At 40.8% G+C, this 12847-nt stretch overlaps 1 protein-coding gene across 2 annotated transcripts in view; it reads left to right on the top strand.

Annotated features, from left to right (window-relative positions):
- The first annotated feature begins 4830 nt into the window (after positions 1–4830).
- The window catches only part of LOC117546017 (mucin-2), a 62181-nt gene continuing 54164 nt past the window's right edge, over positions 4831–12847 (top strand). For both annotated transcript variants that reach the window (XM_034216096.1, XM_034216095.1), the window contains exon 1: positions 4831–5154. The gene's annotated coding sequence lies outside the window, so the exon portion shown is untranslated. The remainder of the gene's footprint in view (positions 5155–12847) is intronic.

Genomic DNA, 12847 nt, shown 5'->3' with positions numbered 1-12847 from the left:
GAGACACCCTTTACAGAGGTTCCATTCTGCTTTGAGGGGTGTTCCCTTTCCTGAGTGAGTTCTGTGCGGTGTGAATGGTCTGCAAAGGATAATGACACCACTATGGAACACTCATCCTATTTGCTTGCGCTCCAACACATTGTACGTGACAGGCTAAGGGGCGGGACATCTATAAACTGAACATCAGCAGGAGAGGACTCTTTAAAGTAGGACACACTACATACTGATATACACCTGAAACCAGCAGGAGGGATTAAAGTAGAGACACTACATACTGATATACACCTGAACATCAGCAGGAGAGGACTCTTTAAAGTAGAGACACTACATACTGATATACACCTGAACATCAGCAGGAGAGGACTCTTTAAAGTAGAGACACTACATACTGATATACACCTGAACATCAGCAGGAGAGGACTCTTTAAAGTAGAGACACTACATATGATATACACCTGAACATCAGCAGGAGAGGACTCTTTAAAGTAGAGACACTACATACTGATATACACCTGAACATCAGCAGGAGAGGACTCTTTAAAGTAGAGACACTATATACTGATATACACCTGAACATCAGCAGGAGAGGACTCTTTAAAATTAGCAAATGCAGAAAAAAAAAGAAGCAGATTCAGGCAGTAGGCGTATGGATTAATTTCAGCTTGCACAACATCAGACCATCTCATAGATTAATGGGAGTTCTGTGTTTTAATGATATCCAAATAAAGTAATGCTTTATGGATCAGGCATCACGTTATTGTGACCTATTTTATCTTCATTTCTAGATACCAATTCAGTCTGTTTCCATGTCAAATGTTATACCAACAGATCTTGTTTTAGCACAAACAACTTGTTAATTCCCCGGATTAGCCAAATATGTATTTTAACACTATGATTTCTACCCCTTGTGTAAGATGTGTGTGTTTAATTGATATATGCAAAGTTATCCATGCAATGTGTGGGTTATGTTAATATGGATAACATGCTTTGACTCTATATTAAATATATAGCTAGTATCCCATATGCATATCCCATTATGCATCATGTTCATTCAGATGCTTTAATCATGTGGGAGTAGTAATCGTTCCTCTTTCCATGAAATTCCATTTGAAAACCATTTTAAACGCTGATTCTCAGAAATGAGGTCCTGAGCGTTGTGTAAGTGGAACATGGCCGAGATGTTAAAATGAGATTCACCGGGATGTTAGTGAGACAGAGAGAGGAGATTGGACAAGATCAAGTGATCAGCGCCGACACAATGGGATGAGATGTCTGAGCCCTTCAGGCATGAAGACTGTATCTCTCCGTGTGTTGAAGGTGTGCTCGCTAGCCTCAGGTGACAACAGGCTGATGATGGGCTCCATTTTCATGTTCAGCATTAAAGGTGGGGTATGGTAAGTTTGAGAAAACCGGCCTTTGAGGATACACTTTTTGTTATATTCCATGGAATGCTTTTAACCTCCCTGATAGCAATGAATATCTTAAGTGCTTTTGACAATAAATCCATAAAGAAAGGTCATCAGTGGAAGCCGTTGGCCGCTGTTAAAAAGCTCGACCCAATCATCTGAGCCGGCTCTAAAGTAACTGGATGGCCCTACCTGCCTGTCAGCCTTCCATCTGGCACAAACTCATCTCGTGCCCTCATTGGTCATGTGCGCGTTCGTGTGTGTTGGAGGAGGGGCTCTGTAAGGAAGGGGCAGATTTTTCCAGTTGTTGTATTTTCAAATTCTAGCGCACTCGAGCTGGTTTCTCCAAAATTACCTACCCAACCTTTAAGAGAACATCTTTCTTATGACTTCTTATTAAACAAGAACCATGCATGAAAACACCTTAAAGAGGCCTTAGTCTGCTGTAGGGTGTTATATAGGTTTTAGTGCATGTAAATGGTTTTCTAAGGCTAACATTTCTTTGTTCACTCTAGAGGGAGTTTCTACCACACTCTACCTAAAACCTTAAAACTCCTTTGTTTACTTCAGTAAAATAATGACAGCACTTTGTAACACTCACGCTCCCAGAGTGCCACAGTGACGCGTCCTACAACCCGGAAGCAAGTTAGCATTTTACCACTTCCGGTTCCTTCGACAAAAACCGATCTAATCGATAGATTTATGATTATAAAATTATAAAAGTAGATCAGATAAAACGTGATCCGTCTCTTAAATGTGTTTCAACCACAGACCTTATTTCCTATGGAGAAATTTACTTTTTTTTTTGTCGAAGGAACCAGATTTTAGGATGCGTCACTGTGGCACTCTATTGGCTAGCGCTCCAACACATTGTACGTGATAGGCTAAGGGGCGGGACATCTCTAAGTGGTTGACCAATCACAACAGAGTGGGCCAGCTAACCAATCAGAGCAGACTGGGCTCTGGTTTCAGACGGAAATCAATTTAAAACATAAATAAATCAAAATGTGTATTTGAAATTCTTGAATGGTTTTAACAGTAAGTAATTATATATACTATGCAATCATATCTTGTTTAATAATTCGACAAGGTTGCAAAATCAGGATCTTTCCGGTATTTAGAAGTGTTTACGTTGAGCGCAGATATTGAGCTCCGTCCATTTGCTCGGATCTATATAAACAAAACACAATGAAGGAGAAGCAGCATTGTAAATTGAATAGCGATCGATAAATCAATTTGTTATTGTCGTCCAGCCTGGACCCAAAGCACAGAACCCCCCCCCCCCTAAATGAAAACCCTGATTAATGAAAAGCTTCTACATTAGCATGCGTGCACCACACCTGCATGTTAATTCAGATCAGCTGTGTAACCTTGCTCTGCTGTCCATGTGTCTCTATTATCCTGCGGCCCCCCCCCCCATATGGGAGATATCTTTAGAATAACTCTACCTGCCTGTTTCCTATCTCCTTCTCCCTCCTTTTCTCCCCCCCCTCCACGACCCTTTCTGCAGTCTCTCCTGCTGACCTTGTTTTCCTGTCACCTCACACCACGAGAGACCCGTCATCCAGGATACAAAAAGAAACTGTATTTAATTACAATTACATCAAAAAGTCATCAGATTACATTTAAATACAATGTATATTAGATACAGTAACTAGCAGGATGATATATTATAGGTACTGAATTAATGTCCTTTATATTTAGGCTATTCTTTATTTTAAATACATGTCAACATTTCTTTTCTTTCAGCAGCTACAAGGTGAGACGATACCAAAACATCTAGGACAAAAAAACACGAAACAAAACCGTTTTAATATATTTTTTAACGCAGTAGACTCCTGATTAATTAAACAAAAATACACTATGATTTTATATGAATGTATTAAGCTTAAACAGCATTTGTATACTATTACTGTCACTAAATTGTTGATAATAACTGTGTAATTTATACCTGGCCACTAAATCAGTATATATATATATATATATGCCGTTAATAACTGTGTAATTTATACCTGGCTGCTAAACCTTGTTACTGTTACAAGGTATCTTGTATTTTGTAGATTGTGTAACTTGCTGCTGTTAACCTCTTAAGCCCTGAGCCTGTTTTTCAGGTTTCAGGCTCGAAAATACTATGCCCAAAACAAATGACTATAACTTAACTTCTAAAAGGGTTATATGAATAATTCCTTTTATCAAAGCAAGGTTACATCTGTGTGTTGGATGTAGAAGTGTCAGAATCAATATAGATGTTTCTCTGTCAGAGTAAATTCAGATGGAACATAGTAAAAAAAGATAAATTCTTACCTCCGCCTAAAAAAAAACTATGACTTATAGTGAAAACCACCCTTGAATGATGGGATGGTAGACTAAAAGCTTTAGGAATCCAAAGTATAACATATAATAAGTACCCTGTATCAAGATTGAAGCAAAACAAGTTAAATTTGACCTTTTTAGAGAGGTTTAGCAAAAAGTAGTCCAGGCGACTGACCTTTGGGCACATTTGGATACCATCAGTGCCATTGGACCTTTTTCAGGTACCAGACCGTAGTGACGCGTTTCCCCCCCCCCCCCGTATTGGTATCAGGGGGGCCGGGCTTAAGTACCGTCAAACTATGTGCAATATGTGCTTTATGTGCAATATATACTTGATATACATATGCCATCTTTAATAACTGTAATATATACCGGGCTGCTCAATCCTAAGAACTGCACAGGATTTGATTTGATTTGTTTTTTATCTGTATTTTTGAAAATTATGTAACTTTTAATCTTTTTTTAGCATATTTTTATTATATTATAACTTAGTACTTTTTTAACGCATGTAAGATATGCAACACTAAGCTGTCTGTGGCTCTTTCCTGCTGTAACGCTGCACATTTCCCCTCTGTGGGACTAATAAAGGGATTCTGATTCTGATACGAAATATATTGGTTTCTTCTTTTATTGTGTATTTTTTGCATTTTAAGAAATCATTTGATTGCAAGGCAAACATAACAACACTTAGATCCCTGAGGTTCAGTACAAACATATTGTTATTTATTTTCTCTTATATGTATTTGCATTGCATTTGATATTGAGGTAATCCAAAGAAGGTAATCAGATTACTTTTTTATTTTGATAATTAGATTTCATTTTTTGAAGTCCCTTTATTATGCCTTTTTCGACATGTAACTAGTTATGGTAACAGATTACATTTTAAAGTAACCAATCGCCGCTCATTTCCTCCCCCTTTCTGTCCCTTAGTCCCGCCCCCTGGATGCCTTTCCCCCTCTCCCCCCCCCCTCTCTGCAGCTGTACATACTCTGCTTTTTAATTAGACCGACTCACTATAGCTCCACCTCCTACTCCCTCCCTCCCTCACAAGGATACAGGGGCTTGCATGGCGACACAGAGGGGAGGTCATGATGGAGAGACGCAGAGAGAAAGGGGGAGAGAGGGAAGACGGGGGGAAGTGAGAGGATAACTGGCTGTTTGCTCACTCTTGTCTTCTTGCTCCCCCTCCTGTCCATTCACTTCCACTTACAGACGAGGCAGCAGGATGGATGAAAAGGTTCCCACGTGAACGCCAGGAATCCACGGGAGGACGGGAGAGAGAGAAAGAAGAAGACACAAAGCAGAGAGGGAAAGGGGGAGACAGATGGACTGCAAACAGAGGGGATAAGAGCAAACATGAACGCCGGAGGGATGGAGGAAACGTGAAGGAATAGCGGAGGAGAAGAGGAGCCACAGAGGGGGGGAGAAAGATGAGGTATGTGTGACTCAGTTTCAGCCTCCTCTCAGCATCGCAAGCCGAGGGTTTGAACAACACTCAAGTATCTGTTTATTTTCTGCAGAACGCAACCACTCGTTACTTTCTGTCTGCCGGACGGGAAGAGAGGCAGCGCACGTCCTTTCTGGTGCGCACACACACGTGCATGCATGTTGTTTATGTGTTTGGCAGGTGTGTGTGTGTGTGTGTGTGTGTGTGTGTGTGTGTGTGTGTGTGTGTGCCTGTATTGATAGATTCAAAGGCTTTGTTGTGATATGCACAGTAGCTACAGTGTAGGAACCTCCAACAATGCAACACAATAACACAATAACACAATAAAACACATTCAAAAAACAATGAAATAGCGAGAAGACAATTACAATGGAGGTGTTTTCCTGTGCTCAAAGCTGTGTGTGTGTGTGTGTGTGTGTGTGTGGTGTGTGTGTGTGTGTGTGTGTGTGTGTGTGTGTGTGTGTGTGTGTGTGTGTGTGTTGTGTGTGTGTGTGTGTGTGTGTGTGTGTGTGTGTGTGTGTGTGGTGTGTGTGTGTGTGTTTGGATGCTGAGATTTGCGTTACTGCAGGTGTGGGAGTTATTTCCCTCAGATTGTGCGGCTTTGTGAGGAGCTTAGATTGGTGTGTCAGTGATGTAGCTTCACAGATTCCTGCAGCGTGCGTTCATTGCGTATTTGTCGTGTGTGTGTGTGGTGGTGGGGTGGTACGCAGAAAGTTTGAGGAGGAGGAGGCACTGAGTGAGGGAATTCCATTTGTATGTGTGTGTGTGTGTGTGTGTGTGTGTGTGTGTGTGTGTGTGTGTGTGTGTGTGTGTGTGTGTGTGTGTGTGTGTGTGTGTGTGTGTGTTCGGGCTTCGGGCTTCATTTCATTTTCAAGCAGCGTGTGAAATTGTTAATGCATTTCAATAATATTAGAGTGCTTTACATTATGCGTTTACATTTGCAAACCCTCCACGAGGCTCAATTAACTCTCATAGCAATCTTGTCATTGACACGCGTGATTCAAATGTAATTGCACACACACTCTCTCATGCACACACTGTGCCTGCGCAGGTGTGAGGGGACGCTGCTGTTAATGCTGCGTGTTCCTGTTCTCCACACTGCACTGTTTACCTCTTGTTTTAAAGCAGCGCTCTCAAACTCATTCAGACCAATTTGATCATCTCCAGAGGGTCTGAGTGGCAAGGCAAGGCAAGGCAAGGCAAGGCAAGGCAAGGCAAGGCAAGGCAAGGCAAGGCAAGGCAAGGCAAGGCAAGGCAAGGCAAGGCAAGGCAAGGCAAGGCAAGGCAAGGCGATTTATATAGCACCTTTCAGCACAAGGTAATTCAAGGTGCTTTACAAAAATGAAAGACATTCAGACAAAGGCATTTAAAATCAGTCATTAAAAAGAAAAGCTAATAAAATATGAATAGTTCAATTATTTCGGTTCTTGATTTTTTATTTATTCACAGAACCTCCCTTTGGAAATCCGAACATTTCCGTCCCGATTGTTAATTTAGACTGATTGTTTTCACCATGTTATGCTTGCATGACATCCACAATCGGACCCTCAGGAGGGTGTACTAGCCCCCTACTCTGCTTTGCGTTCTATAACAAAGTCTTTAAGTGTTACCTGAACACCCTGTGTTACCAAAACACTATTTTTCACCCGTCGGCGATGTGATACTTGTTCCTCAGTACAACTCACCTAAAAACTGATCGTAAACCCTGGCTACGATGGATATCCTACTTTCGAGCAGTCCCTCTGATAAATATCATGGAGTTTAAATTTAAAACATTAAAAGGAAAAATACATGGATAAAAGTTACAGTGCAGTCTAAGATGTGAATAGTTCAATTAAAAGCAGCGACAAAAAGAAAAGTCTTCAGCCTGGATTTAAAAGTAGTCAGAGAACTATCTTTTAACAAAACATTATTGCCCTAACTTTTGTTTTATTGATTTGTTCTTTTCCAGTTTTCATTGGTTTTCTTTCTTTCCTTAATTTCTATACGTTTTTGACGAAATAAATGCCATTATTATATTGATGCTAATGATGATGCACGGGAGGGCTACTCCCCATAAGCTATGCTTCAGCCCTCCCGCTTCTACTCATTTTGTTCATTGTGTGTATGAATTATGCGTTTTTGTTTTTGTATGATTTTAGTAGAATAAATAATTAAAAAAAAACAAAAAAAAAAACTGACATTTCTCATGAAAGATAAATGCAATTGTTTTAGTTTACCATTTACACATGTGCCTTACAACAGATCACAGAGTAACTATACGGGGCGGTGGTGGCGAAGTCCATAGGGACTTGGCTTGGCAACTGAAGGTCACCAGTTCAAGTCCCGGCAAGACCAAGTGCTACCGAGGTGTCCCTGAGCAAGGCACCGTTCCCCTGCTCCCCGGGCGCCGTTCAAAATGGCAGCACACTGCTCCTAACACTAGGATGGGTCAAATGCAGAGAAACAATTTCCCCACGAGGGATTAATAAAAGTCCATCTTATTTTTTTAACTACAACAACATTTCGTCCCCGCTATCTGAAACTGAGCAATATCGTTTTTTACTTTATGATAAAGTCAGGATCTAGAAATGACATTCATTCCCACACCTGTGTAGTATCACACCGGCATACAACACTACAGTGGGAACTGTTAAGGAAGAAGGTCCACTTACCCCCTCCATGGAAATAAAATGTGCACATAAAGATATTACAGTTGTGAATATTGCAGTTAAAAGACCAGTTTTGTCACGTATGTTTGACGCCCCTAAGGGTCAGCTCTCCTCCATCTCCCAGCATCCTCTTTCCTCCTTTTCACACATTACATATAGACCTGTCTTCCACCACTTCATTTAGAAGTCAAAGTACTCCCTAACGTTCACTGGCTCTATGGATGTGTGTCTGCAGATGTCTCTGTTGGACTGACAGCAGCTCGGCTTTCTGAGGAACACACTGATGTTCTCTTGGGACGTCAGTTTGGACATTGCATGCTGCTGTGAACCGGACTCATCAATCTTTGTATATATCTGTAGAGTTTTGTGAAGACAAACCTCTTTGAATCTGCATAAAGCAAAGAATCAGACACAGTAGGTTTACACATAGGAGGAATGTGTCTTGGTGCATAATGTTAGGGATTCATTTTGTCTTTACTCCTAGACATTTAACCTTATTTTGTGTGTTGACATTTACGACCATCCCTGCTTCTAATCTCCCGTAAGGAATGTGTTGATGCAGTCGTATGTTGATACTAGGTTTTACAGCTTGACCTACAGGGCACAGGGAGGTTTTGCGAGTGTGAGAACGCTAGCTTCTAAGCTCCACAGATGTGAGAGACATCTCCTGTGTGTGAGATGTTTACGCCCATCCCCAATATGTGGATTTGACTCTCTGTAAACTAGTTAAAAGGTCTACCAAGATGCGAGGCTGATCAGATTTCACATGGCAAACCACCCGTGCAGTCAGAACCTTTGACTGTGTGACTTGTGATGTGAATTTCTCCGGCCGATGCTTGTATTAAATCTCAGTGTTTGACATCAGAACTCCTGCTCGTCCCGTGTCTCCTTCATGAGTCGGTGACTCCCACTGCATTGCTACACAGAAGTTTCCTCCACACATACGAAAACCCAGTTAAAGACATAGACATACTTTATTGTCATTTCAACAAGACACAGAGTGTACTATTAAAACGAAATGTTGTTGTACTGGCTTACAGGAACAGGACAATATAAAAACTTGCTAAAATTGTACATATAAATAAATAATAGTGACGTGGAGCTAATAAAATTAAAGATAAAGTGTGCGTTTAAAATATAAAGACTTACTATACATATAAATAAAATAGACATACTATATACAAAATATGTGCTCTTTACACAGCGTAATGTAATCTTGATGTTACTGGTCTACTTGCTGTTCAGCAGTCTGATGGGAAAAAGCTATTGTAGATACAAGGTAAGAAAAACAACCACAAAATAATAACTATTTAAAAAAAACTATTATACATATAGGATTTAGACAAATATTTACATGACTGACAAAAATACCAAAAACGTCATTATACTATAACAAAATACTAACTAAATATGTGCAGTATTGTTAAAGTGGAAAGCTGTGTATACTGACAGTTAGCTTGTGTACACATATGGGTTTTGCAGAACTGGCAATACTTAAATCAAATAAATAACAATAAGATACTGTTGCATAGAGTGCATTACATTACTAGTCAACAATGTTTACTCTTCCACAGATTCCCGTGCATCCTCAAATGTGCTCACAGTTGGCTAAGTGTGCTTATCACAATCCATTGGCCTACATGTAGGGATTGCATATTAGTCAGAGGATTTTGGAGAGGACAGATGGAACAAACCATCGCTGGCTCTCGAGGTAAATGTAATCCTTCCTCCTTCAAGGAAGCGAGAAGCAGCCGTCCTCTGAATGATGAGCGGCGCGATGACTTTGTGTTTGTTGACAGGGCAGCGTTGACATATTTGTATTGGAACAATAGAGCAGTGATTCTCAAATGGGGGTACGCGGACCCCTAGGGGTACGTTGGGGTACTGCAGGGGGTGCGTGAGATACAACAAAAAAAAAGTTAATTACAAAAATACCATGCATGATTACAAAAATAATCTTAGTACGGTGTATTGTATTTTATATTTTTGCATAATATATCATTTTGTTCATTTGGTTTGTTAAACAGATATTACTTCAGTTGAAAAACTCCTTTAATTTTTTTTTTTTTTCATGCATAAAATGAAAATATCCTTAGTTTGTTGTAAAGGAGTTAATACATCACTGAGGGAACATCACTGTATTGGAATTATTATAGGCTTTTTCGATCAAACATTTTCGGGGTCGGTCAGGGGGTACATGACTGAACAAAGTTTGAGAAGCACTGGGTTAGAGAGTGAGAGAAACATACAAGGTGTGTGTGGGAGAGAAACTCCCTCCGGAGGGAACACAGGGATTTTAGCCTTTGCACACCATTTAGTTTCAAACGTTGGTATTTCTGGTGTCTCGTGATATGCAGGCTTCCTCAGCCGTGGTGCCGAACACAATAGCTCTATTTTGTTGTGAGAAAGAAAAACCTTCAAGCTTTCTGTTTGCGGAATATACAATAGTTCTTCTTCTTAGTATACTACCATAAAAGTGCAGCTAGTGTCTGGTAAATGTGGCTTCCTGTGATTACTGACAGTCACAAACAAACGAAGCAGCCTTTGCATCTCGAACAAGTTGTCTGACAGGAATAACAATGTGCGGCCTCGGGTATAATGAGTTAACAATCGTGATTTCATTTGTGTTTGTTTGTGTGATTGAATTGGCTGTTGAGCATGATCAGGCTTCAGATGTCATCAGTCAGAGGCGGCTGCTTCAGTAACGCTGGTTCAGCTCTCAGCAGTGAAGTAATTTCACCGAGGACGACATATTTTACTTACTATCAAATGTACAATTATTTCTAAAAGCAGTTTGTCAAAGCGAGGTTCTGGGGGTCTCTTGCTCCAGCTTTGCTTATGGATGCATGTAGATCTGTTTACGCGTCTTTGTGCCTACGACGCCCTTTATGGGCTCACATCTGCATTTTTTATGTGCTCGCTGGTTTTATTGTATCAAATAAAACCCTTCTGTTGGAGACACTGCTGTGCTGCGCTTTGCTGTTCTGCTTACCTCACAGAATATCCCTCTGCGGGCGACTCTCAAGGAGCTGTCCCTGAATGTGAGATGTGTTTGGACAACAGCACAAAGGCTGGTGCACTTGTGCATGTGTTGTGTGAGCTCTAAGTCCCTGTGACAGAGTGCAGGTATTGCTCTTCCCTTCCCTTTGCTCACACGGCCAATAACTGATCATATAGCGTTTCTTTGTTCCTCTCCAGCTCACCCTTAAACGCCCCGACACGCTGATGCTCCTGATTTACCACTTCACTGAACCCTAACCATGACATTTCCTCTGCTGCCAGGGGTTCCTCCCTCCGCCTCCTCTTCCTCCTGCTTTATTCACAGTAGCATCTCTAAATATAACCCTCCTCTTCCTCCTGTGCCTCCTCTTCATCTCAGTCCTGTCTGACAAATTTAAGTGTGGCCTAGACAATGCGATCTGACATGGCTTTACATAACAATTCCACAGCACCTTCCTCTGCGCCTCGGCACAGGGAGACCCAAAGGTGTGTTATTGGCATGGATGCAATTTTCTATATCCCTGAAAGCCTTTTGAGAAATATAAAGATAATATTATTAGATCTGCACAACCACACTCTCGGGGGCTTGTGTTTTGGATGCATCTTTATGTCATTTTTCAACTACGTGGTAGAGATTTTCCTTCATCTTTGGTACAAGGTTGTAAGAGTGCATAATATGCTGATGTTCAGGTGTTTATCAGTATGTAGTGTCTCTACTTTAAAGAGTCCTCTCCTGCTGATGTTCAGGTGTATATCAGTATGTAGTGTCTCTACTTTAAAGAGTCCTCTCCTGCTGATGTTCAGGTGTATATCAGTATGTAGTGTCTCTACTTTAAAGAGTCCTCTCCTGCTGATGTTCAGGTGTATATCAGTATGTAGTGTCTCTACTTTAAAGAGTCCTCTCCTGCTGATGTTCAGGTGTATATCAGTATGTAGTGTCTCTACTTTAAAGAGTCCTCTCCTGCTGATGTTCAGGTGTATATCAGTATGTAGTGTCTCTACTTTAAAGAGTCCTCTCCTGCTGATGTTCAGGTGTATATCAGTATATAGTGTCTCTACTTTAAAGAGTCCTCTCCTGCTGATGTTCAGGTGTTTATCAGTATATAGTGTCTCTACTTTAAAGAGTCCTCTCCTGCTGATGTTCAGGTGTATATCAGTATATAGTGTCTCTACTTTAAAGAGTCCTCTCCTGCTGATGTTCAGGTGTATATCAGTATGTAGTGTCTCTACTTTAAAGAGTCCTCTCCTGCTGATGTTCAGGTGTATATCAGTATGTAGTGTCTCTACTTTAAAGAGTCCTCTCCTGCTGATGTTCAGGTGTATATCAGTATGTAGTGTCTCTACTTTAAAGAGTCCTCTCCTGCTGATGTTCAGGTGTATATCAGTATGTAGTGTCTCTACTTTAAAGAGTCCTCTCCTGCTGATGTTCAGGTGTATATCAGTATGTAGTGTCTCTACTTTAAAGAGTCCTCTCCTGCTGATGTTCAGGTGTATATCAGTATGTAGTGTCTCTACTTTAAATAGTCCTCTCCTGCTGATGTTCAGGTGTATATCAGTATGTAGTGTCTCTACTTTAAAGAGTCCTCTCCTGCTGATGTCCAGGTGTATATCAGTAGGTAGTGTCTCTACTTTAAAGAGTCCTCTCCTACTGATGTTCAGGTGTATATCAGTATGTAGTGTCTCTACTTTAAAGAGTCCTCTCCTGCTGACGTTCAGGTGTATATCAGTATGTAGTGTCTCTACTTTAAAGAGTCCTCTCCTGCTGATGTTCAGGTGTATATCAGTATATAGTGTCTCTACTTTAAAGAGTCCTCTCCTGCTGATGTTCAGGTGTTTATCAGTATGTAGTGTCTCTACTTTAAAGAGTCCTCTCCTGCTGATGTTCAGGTGTATATCAGTATGTAGTGTCTCTACTTTAAAGAGTCCTCTCCTGCTGACGTTCAGGTGTATATCAGTATGTAGTGTCTCTACTTTAAAGAGTCCTCTCCTGCTGATGTTCAGGTGTATATCAGTATGTAGTGTCTCTACTT

Source organism: Gymnodraco acuticeps, unplaced genomic scaffold (genome assembly GCF_902827175.1).
Source record: "Gymnodraco acuticeps unplaced genomic scaffold, fGymAcu1.1, whole genome shotgun sequence".
NCBI lineage: Eukaryota > Metazoa > Chordata > Actinopteri > Perciformes > Bathydraconidae > Gymnodraco > Gymnodraco acuticeps.
The sequence above is the reverse complement of the archived record's forward strand: the minus strand, read 5'-3'. Positions and strand labels throughout refer to the sequence as shown.